The sequence below is a fragment of the Delphinapterus leucas genome, chromosome 13 (assembly GCF_059928025.1).
Source record: "Delphinapterus leucas isolate spDelLeu-1000000601 "Yukka" chromosome 13, BTC_Dleu_Yukka2, whole genome shotgun sequence".
In the NCBI taxonomy this organism is placed as follows: Eukaryota; Metazoa; Chordata; class Mammalia; order Artiodactyla; family Monodontidae; genus Delphinapterus; species Delphinapterus leucas.
The window spans coordinates 18,737,527-18,752,518 of record NC_143141.1 but is presented as its reverse complement, the minus strand read 5'-3'; the positions used below and the strand labels follow the sequence as shown (position 1 = coordinate 18,752,518).

General features: G+C 36.6%; 1 pseudogene; it reads left to right on the top strand.

The window, feature by feature from the left end:
* The first annotated feature begins 3,204 nt into the window (after positions 1-3,204).
* On the top strand, positions 3,205-4,865 carry LOC111165432 (serine/threonine-protein kinase 35 pseudogene; annotated as a pseudogene).
* Positions 4,866-14,992: the final 10,127 nt, after the last annotated feature.

Here is a 14,992-nt window from a genome sequence, read left to right as displayed (position 1 = left end):
TTGAACTCATATTTTCTGATGAAATATGGATATTTTAAGTAAAGAACAGGCCTTTGTGATGACTTCAATCTAACTCAAACACATGGCTTTGATTCTTATACTCGTGGGCTAATGGTCGTCTGAAGACATCACCAGTCCTTCCTCCTGGCTCACACTGGTGAAAGTCTATGTCAGCTGGAACAAATCACTCTCTCTACTCTTCAGTTAATTACAATATACATTCTTTGAGTATTCTTTTGGAGGTTTCTCCAAGAATGGATGTCATATACAACCTGACTCAGATAAAGGTATTTTCTGATAAGTGAGTACCCACATATATTTTCTAGTCCACTTTAGAGCAAACAGAATGATACATTTCTTTGTTGATGTAAAAGGAGAACAATAGTTAGGCATGACACTGTTTTCATTTTTATCATTGGAAACCTAAAGAAGGTACTATGAGGATAAATCTCTACACATTTTTAGGTTGACAAATTTGACTATTATTTCCCTTTCAAATAACTATTTACAGTTTTGAATGATTCCCCCCCCCCAACAGGATTGAACAATTTAGGGAAAAATGGCTGAACTGGCTTTTGGTAGATACATAAATTTGCAAGGGTGAAAGATAAAGAAGAACAAAGGAACTTTACAGATTCTATTTAACCATTCTAAAATACCTGCAATTGAAAAGAAATATCCAAACTGTAAGTAACGATTGAAAGCTGGTTTGATTTAGTTGAATGTTACAGAGTATGCATATATCCATACACTGCTTGCCAAACATACATGTGCCTTTCCCTCAAAGCCCAGTATTCTTGCACTGGCATGTTCATGTGTCCAGTTCTTGCCAACTGACTCAGGAAAAAATGACAAGTATCTATAGTAGGCCAGAACATAGAGAATAGGTGTGATTTCTCTCAGCACTTTTTTCTCTTCCTCTTGTCACCCTGGAAACACACACAGTGAGACTGCAAGACCCTGAATGGTGCATGAAATAAACATCATGTGCTGAGCTCCTGAGATTGGGGCATTAATTTTTTATTCAGCATAACCTCGTTTATCTAGATTGACACAACTATATGTTAAATTTGGAATAAAAAAAAAAAAACAGAGTTTGGGCTTCCCTGGTGGCACAGTGGTTGAGAATCTGCCTGCTAATGCAGGGGACACGGGTTCGAGCCCTGGCCTGGGAAGATCCCACATGCCGCAGAGCAAATGTGCCCGTGAGCCACAACTACTAAGCCTGCGCGTCTGGAGCCTGTGCTCCACAACAAAAGAGGCCGCGATAGTGAGAGGCCCGCACGCCACGATGAAGAGTGGCCCCCGCTTGCCACAACTAGAGAAAGCCCTCGCACAGAAACGAAGACCCAACACAGCCAAAAATAAATAAAACAAAAATAAATAAGAAGACCCCAAGATCACTATTAAAAACACAAACAAACAAACAAAAAAAACCCTAAGTTTGAGTCCCAGCTCCCTTATAATCTTTATGATCTTCACAGTGCCAGGCAACTCAGGTGAACAACTTCTCAATGAAGTTAATGCTCACTAAATATCTACTTCTTCTCATATATCTCAGCCTAAATTGTACTTAGTTTGCAGTCATATGACTAATTCTGGTTAATGGACTGAGAACAGCAATGGCATGCATTCCTTACCATCAGAGGTAATAAAGAACTGCTATTCCTCCTTCATTTCTCTTTCTCTCTGTCATGAGGATCCAGAAGCCAAATGTTTCAGGTGGTATGAGCTCTAAGATAGAGGACCATGGCTTGAACCACAATGGGCTCTGAATGATTGAGAAATCATCAATAGAAATTAGTTTAAGCCATTGGGATTTTATGGTTTATTTTTAAGCTCAGCATAGACTGGCTTATCCTCATTAATTAAATGGTCCTTTTTTAATGTCATTCTTTGATTCCCTTAATCACTACCATAGTTTCTATAGCAGTGGCTCTCTAAGTGTGATCTGCAGACTTGGGTTGAATCAAAAAATGTGTGTTACCAGTTAGCAATTAGATAAATATAGAAACTGAGTGTAAGACTGTAGACATTTTTTATAGCAACTGAATATTTCCATGACACCTAAATATGTGTGATCATGGTTTCAGCTACTCATTTATATTGTATTTCACATGTTTTGTTATGGTTCATTCTATTGTATTAGTCCATGACATGTTTAAGGAATAATAAGGAAACTGGCATCTATAACATATCAGACATTTGGAACTGTTGAATGAATGAATTAAAATGCCCGTGTTCCTCATATACAGAGATATAGTTTAGCATGATTTAAAATGAGATTTATCATTTCTGCTAAATGTGATATATACTCAAGTAATGTAAATAGCATACCAGAAAGCACAGAGAAGATAGAAAAACAAAGACAGAAAGAAATAAAAAGTCACCAAAATTTCATTGTAATTAACATTTTAGTGAATTCTTGATATCTACTAACACACACACACACACACACACACACACACACACACACATACAGCCTTTCAAGTATTAACTTAGTTGTACTATAGTAGACAATTTATGCAGTATGCCTTTTCAGTCAAATATATATCATCGACAAATTTACCTGTCACAAACTTCAATTGTACTCATAATTATTGACATAAACATAGTTTTTTGTTTTGTTTTGTTTTTTGCTGTACGTGGGCCTCTCACTGTTGTGGCCTCTCCTGTTGCAGGGCACAGGCTTCAGACGTGCAGGCCCAGTGGCCATGGCTCACGGGCCTGGCCACTCCTCAGCATGTGGGATCTTCCTGGACTGGAGCACGAACCCGTGTCCCCTGCATTGGCAGGCGGACTCTCAACCACTGTACCACCAGGGAAGACCATAAACATATTTTTTTATTGTATACATATACCATAGTTTATTTATCCAGTCCCTCGCTGATACAGATTTTGGTTATTTCCAACAATTTGTCATCCATGACAGATGGTAAACTTCCATGAATACATGAATACATGTTTTCACATGCAAATGATGTTCCTGGGGGTAAATTACACAGAATCCCTGAAAATGAGCTTGCTTATCTCACATACCCTATTAATTTATGGTCCTTTTGAACAAAACCCATTTCTTGACCATTTTTTCAAACTAAGAATTTAAAAATATGTACATATTCCTCCCATTTTGCGTATTAGGGATCCATTTTCTTCATCTACTCATAGGCATAATATAGTTCTTCAGGCCTGCATACATGTGATACCTAATGGTCAGCAATTACTATAATTGACTTGTATATTATTGGGAACAAGCCAAGGACAAACCCAACTAGCCAGCAAGGCCTGCAGAAACATTCTCTTGGATGGTTATAAATCTATGAACTGGATAGTGGCTGTTTTGTATCTCTCCCTTGGCCAGCAGGTGTAATGGGATGGGACTAAATGTACCTCAGTGAGCCCACACATTTATGATCCATCTGTTCAAGTAGGAAAGAATGAGGCAGGTGGGATTCTTCATGCTACAATAGGGCTTAGATAGAAGCAAATGGAAATGATGATTTTAATCATCTTTGCAGAGCTATAACTCATATTTTTAATTCATATTAAAATTACACTCACACTGTCATGAAAGCTATGGCTCATAAAGAATGAACTTTTAAAAAATTATTTTTCTTTAATTTAACATATCTTTTCATGAAATTTTGCATCCAGTGGAGGCCGAGGCCCCAGGTGAGTCTAGCTGGCACAACGGTGGAGGAGGGCAGCAGCTGGTGGGCACTACAGCCTGTTGGCAGAGATCAGGTGCAGCAGCTACGGTGTGGATTAGGAGACAGCGAGGCCCTCACAGAAGTCAAGAACATCTGCTGTGACAGCCTGGAGAACTTGGAGCAGGTGCTGGCAGAATTCTGTGCCCTGACCAGCCTCAAGCGCTACCACCAGAACCTTGTGCAGTTTGAGGAGTGTGTCACACAGTGTGACTGACCAGTACGTGTGTGAGCAGTGGCTACAAGAGTGCACAGTTTTATTTGCGCCTGTTGGAGACCGCCGTCAAAGAAGAAAGACTCCTGGATTATGCTGAGGAGCCTTGCTACCTCTGCCTTGTCATGGACTTATGTGAACGTGGAGGCCTGAATCAGTCTGTCCTGTCCTGGAGGCTGGACCCAGCCACCAACAAAGCTTCATGCTACAGCTCAGGACCACCAGTGCCTTCAGACTACATCATGCACAGGGACCAAAGCTGGAGGACAAGCTCAACACGGAGAGGTCTGGCACTCCCATCCTCAAGGTGGAAGACTTTGAACTAAGCAAAGTCTGTGGTGGGCTGCCCCCTCTCCCCCACCTCCCCAAATCAAAGAGGGAAATCAAGACAACACAAATGTGAATGTGGATAAATACTGGCTTCCCTAAGCCTGCAGCTTAGATTTCTAAATAACCCCCTGAACTCTAGGAGGGATGCTACACAGCCAAGGCCAACATCTTTGCCCTGGGCATTATCATCTGGGCAATGATAGAAAGAATCACTTTCATGGACTCTGAGATCAAGAAGGAACTCCTGAGGTCCTGACCAAGATCTCCCTGTTGGTGAGGTGCTGCTAGATAACACAAAGATGGAGTAGCATATCCCCCAGAAATTCAGGATTCCCATGTCTGAGGGGACCAAGGAACTCTTGAAAGAAGTTAGCTGCTAAATCAGGGACTTGCCTGATACCTTTGAACTTGAAACCAGAATGGACCAGGCCACATGTGCTGCTTTAAATTCAGGGCAAAACATCCTGGGTGTTTTTAAAGTAGGTGAGTGTACTTTTTGTTTGGCATGTACACTTAAGACTGGATTCTTCATCCTGGGCCCTGTGGATTTGGGAGGGAATGCAGGGTTGAAGAGAAAATGTGCTTGTCATCAATGGTGCCCCAAATCTGAATGAGGGGATATGTGGGAATATTTGAGTATGAGTTGGAAAGTCTAAAGAAGCCTTCTGAGTGGAGGTTGCATTTGAGCTGAGTTATTTTTAGAAATGCTTTTTAATAATCAATTAATGAACGCTTACTGTAGAAAATGCAAAAAAAAATAAGAAGGTTGGTTAGTTTATTTGACCTGAAGAACAAATTGGAAGTTTAAATGATACAGTATTATTGTCCTCTTTAAACAGAAGAGGACATTGTCTTCCTTAATTACATAGCATGTAAAAGGCACTCCAAGTTCTTTCCCTCAAATTTCAGGGAGCTTTCTACTACCTCTTTTTATTATGTACACAAAACATTCTATATTAACACATTATTTCAGTGGTATCTGAAAAAAAAAGGAAAGAAAAGAAAAAAAAATAGACTTGATCTTGATAGGAAACACCAGGAAAAGGATATTCATTCCATAGGGAGGAAGCATTTATTGGCCAAAGACCCATTTTGCAGCTGTGGAAATAATTATGGGAGGAATATATGTGAATATAGGAGGATCCCAGGAGTTATAATTGTAAAGACTGAGAGCTTTTATCTGGAACTTGGAGTCTTACTGCTTTTTCATTGTGTAACTGGAAGTTTCTACTCTTTGATCAGTATCTCCTCATTTCCTCCACCCCTCAGACTCTACTACTTATGAGTTCAGCTTTTTTAGATTCCATGTATAAATATGGTCATACAGTATTTGTCTTTTCTGACTTATTTGACTTAGCATAATGCCCTAAAGGTCCATCCACATGGTCACAAAAAAGCAGGATTTCCTTCTTTTTTAGGGCAGAAAATCTATTGTGTGTATTTATACCTATATCTATCTATATCTATGTAGATAAAGAGAGATAAATATTTCACATTTTCTTTATTCATCCATCTTTCCATGGACACTTAGGTTGTTTCCATGTCTTAACTATTGTGACTAATGCTGCACTGAACTTGGAGGTGCAGATATCTCTTCTAGATCCTGATTCATTTCCTTTGGACATATAACCAGAATGTGATGTTTGGATGTATGTTTAGCTTTTTAAGGAACTTTCATACTGCTTTCTAGAGTGGCCATACAAATTTATATCTCCACCAACAGTACATAAATGTTGTCTTTTCTCCTCATCCTTGCCAATCTTGTCTTTTTGATAATAGCCATGCTAACAGGTATAAGATAGTATCTGGTGGTTTGATTTGCATTTCCCTGATTATTAGTGATGCTGAGAACCTTTTCCTGTACCAGTTTGTCATTCATATGTTTTCTTTGGAAAAATACCTATTCAAGTCCCCTGCCCATTTTTAAATTACATTACTTTATTTATGTATTTATGTATTTATTTATGTATGTATTTATTTATTTGATATTGAGTTGTATGAGTTCTTTATATTTCAGATATATAGGTTGTAAATATTTTCTCCCATTCAGTAGGTTGCCTCTTAATTCTATTGTTTACTTTGCTTTGCAGAAGCATTTTAGTTTGATATACTCTCCTTGTTTATCTTTGCTTTTGATGCTTGCACTTTTATCATATCTAAAACAATCATTTCTAACACCAAGGCTGAGAACTTTTTCCTATGCTTTTTTTCTAGGAGTTTTATAGTTTTAGATTTTATGTGTAAGTCTTTAGTCTATTTTGAGTGAATAGTGGTCCAGTTTCATTCTTCTACATGTGATTATCCAGTTTTGCCAATACCATTTATTGAAGGGACTAGCCTTTCCCTATTATATATTCTTGGCTCCTTTGTCAAAAATTAGTTGACCATATATGCATGGGTTTATTTCTAGGGTCTCAATCTTTTCCACTGGTCTATGTGTCTGTTTTTATGCTAGTACCATACTGTTTTGATTACTCTAGGTCTCCATGGCATTTGGGTCTGCAAGGCAGACTGGGGTGTTGGTGCAGGCTGGGAGCCTGGGTTCTTGAGAGCCAGCCTAGCTCTAGGGTGGTTCTGAAGCCCGCATCTGCAAGGCTGGAGTCTGGGTCCATGAGGACTGGCCTAGCACTGAGACAGAGGAGGATTCTAGGTCTCTGGGAGCTGGTCTGGAGGCTGGGTCCATGGAGGTCAGCCTGGTACTGTGGTAGGCTGTGAGCTTAGGACCACAAGAGACCACCTGGGCCCTGGAACTATGGGGGCCTGACTGGTGCTGGGATGGGCTGGGAGCCTGACATCATAGGAGCCAGTGCTGCTGGTGCAGGCCTGGTGCTGGGCTCCTCGCAGTGAGGTCAAGTGGAAGGTGTCTCTCTCCATGCTGGGCTGACTGGGTCTGGAGTGGGGGTCACAGAGGTAATGTGAACTTACCTTTGCTACTTTCTTTACTGTGTCTGTTATCTGTGCTCCACCCAAGTGATGCAATCCCTAACTCCTGGAATCCTTAGTGCTTGTGAAGGCATTTTCATGGGCAGATATTTCTTCGATGATATCTCTGGGAGAAGACGAGTACTAGAAATTCCTATATCCCTATCTTGCTGACTCCAGAAATGTGTTTTTTGTGGTGATTTTTGTTTGTTTGTTTGTTTTTTGCCAACCAAGTCATGAACTGATTCACATTGTCCTTACCCCTTCCTATTTCCTTTGATGCTGGAAGCATCTTACATACTTAGATACACATTTTAACATTTATGGCTCTCCCCCATGTCCTGCATCTATAGAGCAGAAAACACTGTATTAAGTTGATCATAATATCAGTTAGTAAAAGATTAATGTATAATGTTCAACCACAATAGGGATTTCAGATTATCACTACATGACACTACTTATAAGGTACAAGTGTGGTGGTGTTGGGGAGATGAGGAGGGTCAATGGGGAATAAATACTGAAGCATGAATCTTTGACTCTATGAAAACAATTGCTCAAAAGAAATTCTAAAATAGCTACAAACCTAGGCAAATTATTCTTAGTAATTTATAATGTCAGCCTGAACTCCCTGTATGATAAATTTTATGTGTGTAACTGCTGCTTGGTAGAGCATATAATTTAGGTAAAACTTATATCCTTTAAGTATTAATAGCTATGCATCTCTTTATCTGGCTCCCTATCACGTCTTTCAGACTTCCATGATGCCATGTCCATACTCTTAGTCTCCTTCATAATTTTATAAACTTTAATTTATCGTCTTTCCAGAGTGGATAATAACAAAGTTTCAGTCTGTTCTAAGCAAAATCCTGTCCTGTCTTCATCATTAGAGTAACCTCACAACAAAATTGTTCATTTTCATATGTTTTTACTATAGTCTTGCATAGAGCCTGAGAATGGCAGACTCAGTGACAAGTGTCCTTAGCAACTTCCTTGTTTTGAATAACAAAATTTTAAAAATTCATAAACTGAATCTATACCATATCATATGGTTGATGACTAAGCTTGGACTGAATTCTGAGGTCTAGAAAGGATCCCTTTCTCTTCCCTGCCTTAGATTGATTGGAATTATGATGAGATCAGAGTAAGCATTAAATCAGAGCATTCCTCAATTCAACCCCAACTCTCTGTTTTCCAGGAATAGCTTTTTTGAAGAAATAGTGCTGTTTTGGATCTGCATTCAGATGGCAATGAAAATTGAGAACTTATCTGATCATCTCAGAATCTTCCCAAGTGTTTGTTTTGAGCACTAAGAAATAACTTTTAAGGCCAGACATGTGGTAGTGGAAGGCACAGGCAGCTTTTCTAAATTGACTCTCACTCGCATAAGACAAACTGGTTTGCCACGTGACGTTTAAAACCATTCAGTGATTTTATAAAGCAAATATTTCTATTACCGAGAAAGGATTGTTCATCATGCTGTGATCCTGAGTGTGTAATCTCCTAGAATTACTATTCCCCTTCTGGATTTAGGTGTTAGAAACACACACAGGCATTATATATTAATTTAGAAGTCAGTTCTTAAAGGTCTTAAATGGATGAATCCCTACCCCTACCTCTTGGTTTGAGTGACCCCATACCTATATATCTTTTAGTCTGGCACCACAAAGCCAATATCCTGCAAAGAAAATGATCACATTATCAAATTACATAGACTATATCGATTAGCAAATATGGCAATGCTTATTTGTGCTTATGAGGAGACAGTTTTGACATCTAAATAGCCAAAAATATTACATCCTATATCTTTGGCTTTAAATAATTACTCCAATTTCAGGGTGAATCTATCTTCACCCCCACTCCCTTAAAAATTTTTTTTTAGTTATAAAATTAAGTCATTAGTGTCTTTAATATCTCTCCAGTGGTATCAATATTGTTCTTCTTCAACTATAATATGAGTAATTAAGCCCAGCAGGACACATTTATTCTTATTTTTTTTAAATAAATTATAACTATGATGGTTGTTGAATCTGGACTCTCAAACTCAAAGAAGCTAACTAAATGCCAGGGAGACAGTGGAAGAAGACTGGGTGATTTAGTTGAGCAATGACTCTTTGATTAGAAAGAAAATGGCACCCATAGGCAATATGTACCTAGGGGATTGGGTGATGGTAGTGTGTGTGTGTGTGAGATTAGATTATTATATAACAAATACTCATTTCCTTCTGGTTGACCACAATGGAAAGTGTACTTTCCTTTGCTTTTGATTTTGGGCTTTGCCAGTAACTTACTTTAGCCAACGGAATGGACAACAAAGAGAAGCTCCAAATAGCTGTGCAGCAGTGCTTAATTTTTCTAGCTGTCTGCATTTCACCATCCTAATGAGGATAAGAGTTACATAAAGTAGATTATGATCTAACATGCAACTTGGAACCGAGCAAAGTTGAGCTCTGCTTAATTAGTCATATTCTAGTTGACCCACAGAAACATGAGTGAAATGTTTATTGTTGTATATCACTAAATTTTAGAGTTCTAATTATGCAGTTATTGTGAAAATAGCTAATATGATGAGCATTGCTTTATTTTTAACATCCATCTTCCAATAGAATTTTCTCTGATTATAGTACTGATTATGAGCATCAACTAGAGTCAAATAATAATCTATGTTCAGATTCTTGTTCCTCTGCTTATTAGTTCCTGTGGGACTTTGGAGCTTAACCTACATTAGGCTAGAGTTCTAATTCACAAAATTCAGATAGTGATACCTATCCCATGGTGTTTTTCTATATTAAATATGACAACATATGTCAACTGTGAACAAAATATCTGAATCATGGGATGCAATACATAGTAGTCATTCTTATCATTTTGATTACTTATACTGAGTGTATACGCATATGGAATTAAAATGTGTTTTTTTTAATATAGCACTACACTCCTAACCAAATTATCTGAGCTCTCAGTTACCTGTCTACTAAGTGAGCCATTTGTCTGCAAATATACATCAACCAATAGGTATTTCATTTGCAAGATTAAGACCCAGGAGGGATTAATATGCCTTAAAGGACCACTTCTAGAAAGTTCAATTTATTTGCATAGCAGCAAAAATGCCAGACCATGCCAATTTTGCTATCATAAAATTTAGACATTAAGTCCCTTCATAAGATATGGTGAAGTGACATCACCATATCTCAAGCATAAATGTTGCATTGGAAGTATATTCAAAATATGTATTTTTTCTTACTAGAAGAGGAAAATCAATATTTAAATATTTTTCTTTGGTATCTTGTTAACAAATATTGAATGGATAATTTATAATATTTTGTTTAGTCTTACAGGGTTACTGGTGTTAAAATTACTTTCTTTTTTCCATAAAACTGCCTTTGCTCTTTCATCAAATATAAGTTGACTATATTTGTGTGATTCTATTTCTGGACCCCCATTCTGTTCAATTGATGTATTTGTCTAGTCTTTCACCATTGCCACAAAGTCTTGATCACTGTAGTTTTATAATAAGTCTTGAATTCATACAATCTGTATTGTCTTGGCTTTTCTGGGTTTTGCTTTTCCATATAAACTTCAGAATTAGTTTATTGATAACCACAAAATAAATTGCTAGGATTTTGATTGGGATTGTATTGTATCTATAGATCAAGTTAGAAACAATAGACTCCTAACAATGTATCTATATCCATGATCATGGAATATTTCTCCATTTATTTAGATCTTTGATTTATTTCATCAGTTTTATAGTTTTCCTCATACAGCTCTGTGATTTGTACATAAATTGTTAGAGTTATATCTATTTCAATTTTTTGTTATTGCTAATGAAAACAGTGTTGTGTTTTTAATTCCAAATTCAATTGTTCATTGCTGCCATATAAGAAACAAATCGACTTTTATATATTGACCTCATATCCTGCAACTATGCTATAACTGCTTATTAGTTCAAGGGGATATTGTTTGTGTGTGTCAATTCTTTGGGATTTTTTTACATAAACAATCATATCATCTGTGAAAAAAGACAGATTTATTTCTTACTTCCCAGTCTGTATGTCTTTTATTTCCTTTCCTTGTCTTTTTGAATTAGTTAGGATTGTAGGGGGGAAACAACTAGTGTCTTACCATTAAGTATGATGTTACCTCTATGTTTTTTTGCTCTTTTTTTTTTTGCGGTATGCGGGCCTCTCACTGTTGTGGCCTCTCCCGTTGCGGGAGCACAGGCTCCAGACACGTAGGCTCAGCGGCCATGGCTCATGGGCCCAGCTGCTCCGCAGCATGTGGAATCTTCCCGGACTGGGGCACGAACCCGTGTCCCCTGCATCAGCAGGTGGACTCTCAGCCACAGCACCACCAGGGAAGCCCTGGTTTTTTTGTAGATGGTCTTTATCCAGTTGAAGAAGGTCCTTCCATCCCTGGCTTGCTAAAGTCAAATATTTATTCATGATAATAACTTTCAAGGAACTGGTCCATTTCATCTAACATCAAATTTGGGGTAAGGAGTTGTTCATAATCTTCCTTTATTATCATTTTAATGACCAGGAGATGATTTGTGTTGGCCCCAGAATTATCATTTCTAGTAATTTGTATCTTCTGCTTTTTTTTTTTTCCCCTGTTTAGCTTGGATAAAGTTTTATGGATTCCATTTCTCTTTTCTACAACCAGCTTTTGTTTCATTTATTTTCTCTATTAATATTCTGTTTGCAATTTCCTTGACTTCTATTCTGATTTTTATTATTTTTTTTCTTCCTTTGGATTCAATTTCCTCTACATTTTCAAATTTCTTTAATGTTGAAGTTTAGATTATTGGTTTTAGGTTTTCATCTTTTATGATATATGTACTTAATATTATAAATTTATCTCTGTCTACTTTTTCTGTATCACACAAAATTTGAAAAGTTGTATTTTCATTTTCATTTAGTTCAAAATACTTTTTAAAGTTTCCCTGATACTTCCTCCTTTACCCATGTATTACTTCAAAGTATGCTATTTCATATCTAAATATTTTGGGATTTTCTAGCTTCATTCTGTTATAATTTTTAGTTTAATTCTATTGTCATCTGAGAATATACTTTATATGATTTCTACTCTTTTAAATATGCTAAGATGTATTTTATGATTCAGGAAGTAGTCTATTTTGGGGAATGTTTCATGTGAGCTTAACAAGAACATGTATTTTGATGTTGTTGAATGAAGTATTTTATAAATGTCAATTAGATTCATTTGATTGATGGTACTTTTCATTTCAACTATATAGTTAATGATTTTCTGCTCCTGGATCTGTCAGTTACAAATATTAGGGCTTAAAGTCTCCAACTATAATAGTGAATTTGTCTATTTCTCCTTTCAGTTCTATCATGTTTTTCCTCACTCATTTTGATGTACAGTTGCTGAGTGAACACACATTAAGAATTGTATGCCTACTTGAAGAATTGACCCTTTTATCCGTATGTGATGTTCTCTTTATATCTGATCATTTTTCTTACACTAAAATCTGCTTTGTCTAAAATTAATATAGCTATTCCTGATTTCTTTTGATTAGTGTTAGTATAATATATTTTCCATCCCTGTGTTTAAAATTAAAGTAGGTTTCTTGTAAACAACATATACATTTTTTGTTTTGTTTTGTTAATCCATTCTGATAGTCTCTATATGTATATTAAGACCATTTATTTTTAAAATGATTATTGATAAAGTTGCTTAAATATTTACCACATTTGTTACTACTATATTTTCTATTTGTTGTCCTGTCTGATTTTTTTGTTTCTTGTTCATTTTGTTCTGCATTCTGTTTTTAATTGAGCATTTTATGTGATTCAAATTTCTCACTTCTCTTAGCATATTAATTATATTTCTCAAAATGTTATTACTGGTTGTCCTAGAGTTTGCAATATTCATTTACAGCTAATTTAAATCTACTTTCAAATAAAACTATACCACATCATGATTAGTCCAGGGACCTTATTTCAAATTTCTTCATCTCACCTCTTATAATATTGGTGACATATGTTTCACTTAACCATAATCATCTAAAATATTATTTCAATTATTATTTGGAATAAACTATTATCTAATAGAACATTTATGAATAAGAAATTTTTTTTAAATTTCATTTTACCTTTATTTCTTCTCAATTTTGAAAGGTAATTTTGTTGAATCTAGATTTCTAGGATTTTTCTTCTTTTCACATTTTAATATTTCACTCCACTCTCTTCTTGCTTGTATAGTGCCTGAAAAGAAGCCTGGAATAATTTTTATTCTTGTTTCTCCATAGGTAAGGTATTTATTGCCCCTGTCCCCATCCTGGCCTCTTTAAATATTTTCTTTGTCTTTGATGTTCTGAAGTTTAACTTTAAAATGCCTAGGTGTAGATTTTTTTAGTATTTATCTTACTTGGTGTTCTTGGAGCTTCTTGTCTTTGTGTCTGTCAAAAATATTAGAAAGTTCTGGGATTTCCCTGGTGGTCCAGTGGTAAAGAATCCACCTTCCGATTCAGGGGAGGCAGAATCCATCCCTGGTCGGGGAGCTAAGATCCCACATGCTGTGGGGCAACTAAGTCTGCACACCACAACTACTGAGCTCATGCACCTCAATGAGAGAGCCCATGTGCCGCAAACTACAGAGCCCATGTGCTCTGGAGCCCATGTGCCACAACTACAGAGCCCAGGTTCCCTAGAGCCCACACGCCACAACTAGAGAGAGAAAAACTGTACGCCACAACTAGAGAGAAGTCTGAGCACTGCAACTAGAGAGAAGCCCAATTGCCTGAACAAAGAGACCGCACACTGCAACAAAAGATCTCACATGCATCAACAAAGATCCCACGTACTGCAACTAAGACCCAACGCAACCAAATAAATAAATAAATAATATTTTTTTAAAAAAAGAAAGTTCTTAGCCAGTATTACTTCAAATTTTTCTTCTGCATCCTTTTATCTTTCTTCTTCTGATATTTTCATCAAACGTGTATTTCACCATTTGAAATTGTTCCAGCCTTCTTAGATATTCTTTTCCATCTTTTCCATTCTTTTTTTTTTCTCTTTGCATTTCACTTTGGGAAGTTTCTGTTGTTATATCCTCAACTTCACTGTTTGTTTCCCTGCCTGTATCCAGTCTAATTATGAGCTCATCAAAGGCATTCTTTATTTCTGTCAGAGTGTTTCTGATTTCTAGCAGGTTTTTTTTTTTTTATGTTACTCTGTTAAAGTTTGCATCTCTCTATGCATATTACCCATCCATTCTTGCACATTATCCATGTTTTATAGTCTTTAGCATATTAATCATAGTTATTTCAAGTTCTTGGTCTGGTAATTTCAAAATCTTTGTCATATCTGGCTCTGGTTCTGATGTATGCCCTATATCTTCATACTGTATTTTTGCCTTTTAACTTGACTTGTAATTTTTTGTTGAAAGCTATACATGATATAGCAGGTAAAAGGAAACAAGGTAAATAGGTCTTTATTTTATGTTTTTATATTTATCTGGCTGGGAGATAGGCTCTGTTTATTGTTTGCTGTAGCCATAAGTGTCAGAGGCTAAAGTTTTCTCTGGTAACCTAGTTTTTGTTTCCCCTGCCATCTTTGTGTTTTTCTAAGGACTTCATAAATAGGGTCTGAGTCTTGAAATTTTTTTCAGCTGTAATCTCCAGTTATTATGCAGGAGCCTTATTGTTGTGATAATAAGATGTAAGGGAAAAGGAAATATTCTATTATCCTATCACCTGTGCTGTGACCTTTCTAAGTACTTGTCAGCTGTCTACTGTACTCTTTAGAAAAAAAAGGAACACTAGAAGGGGCTGGACTTGGTTATTTCCATTCCCACA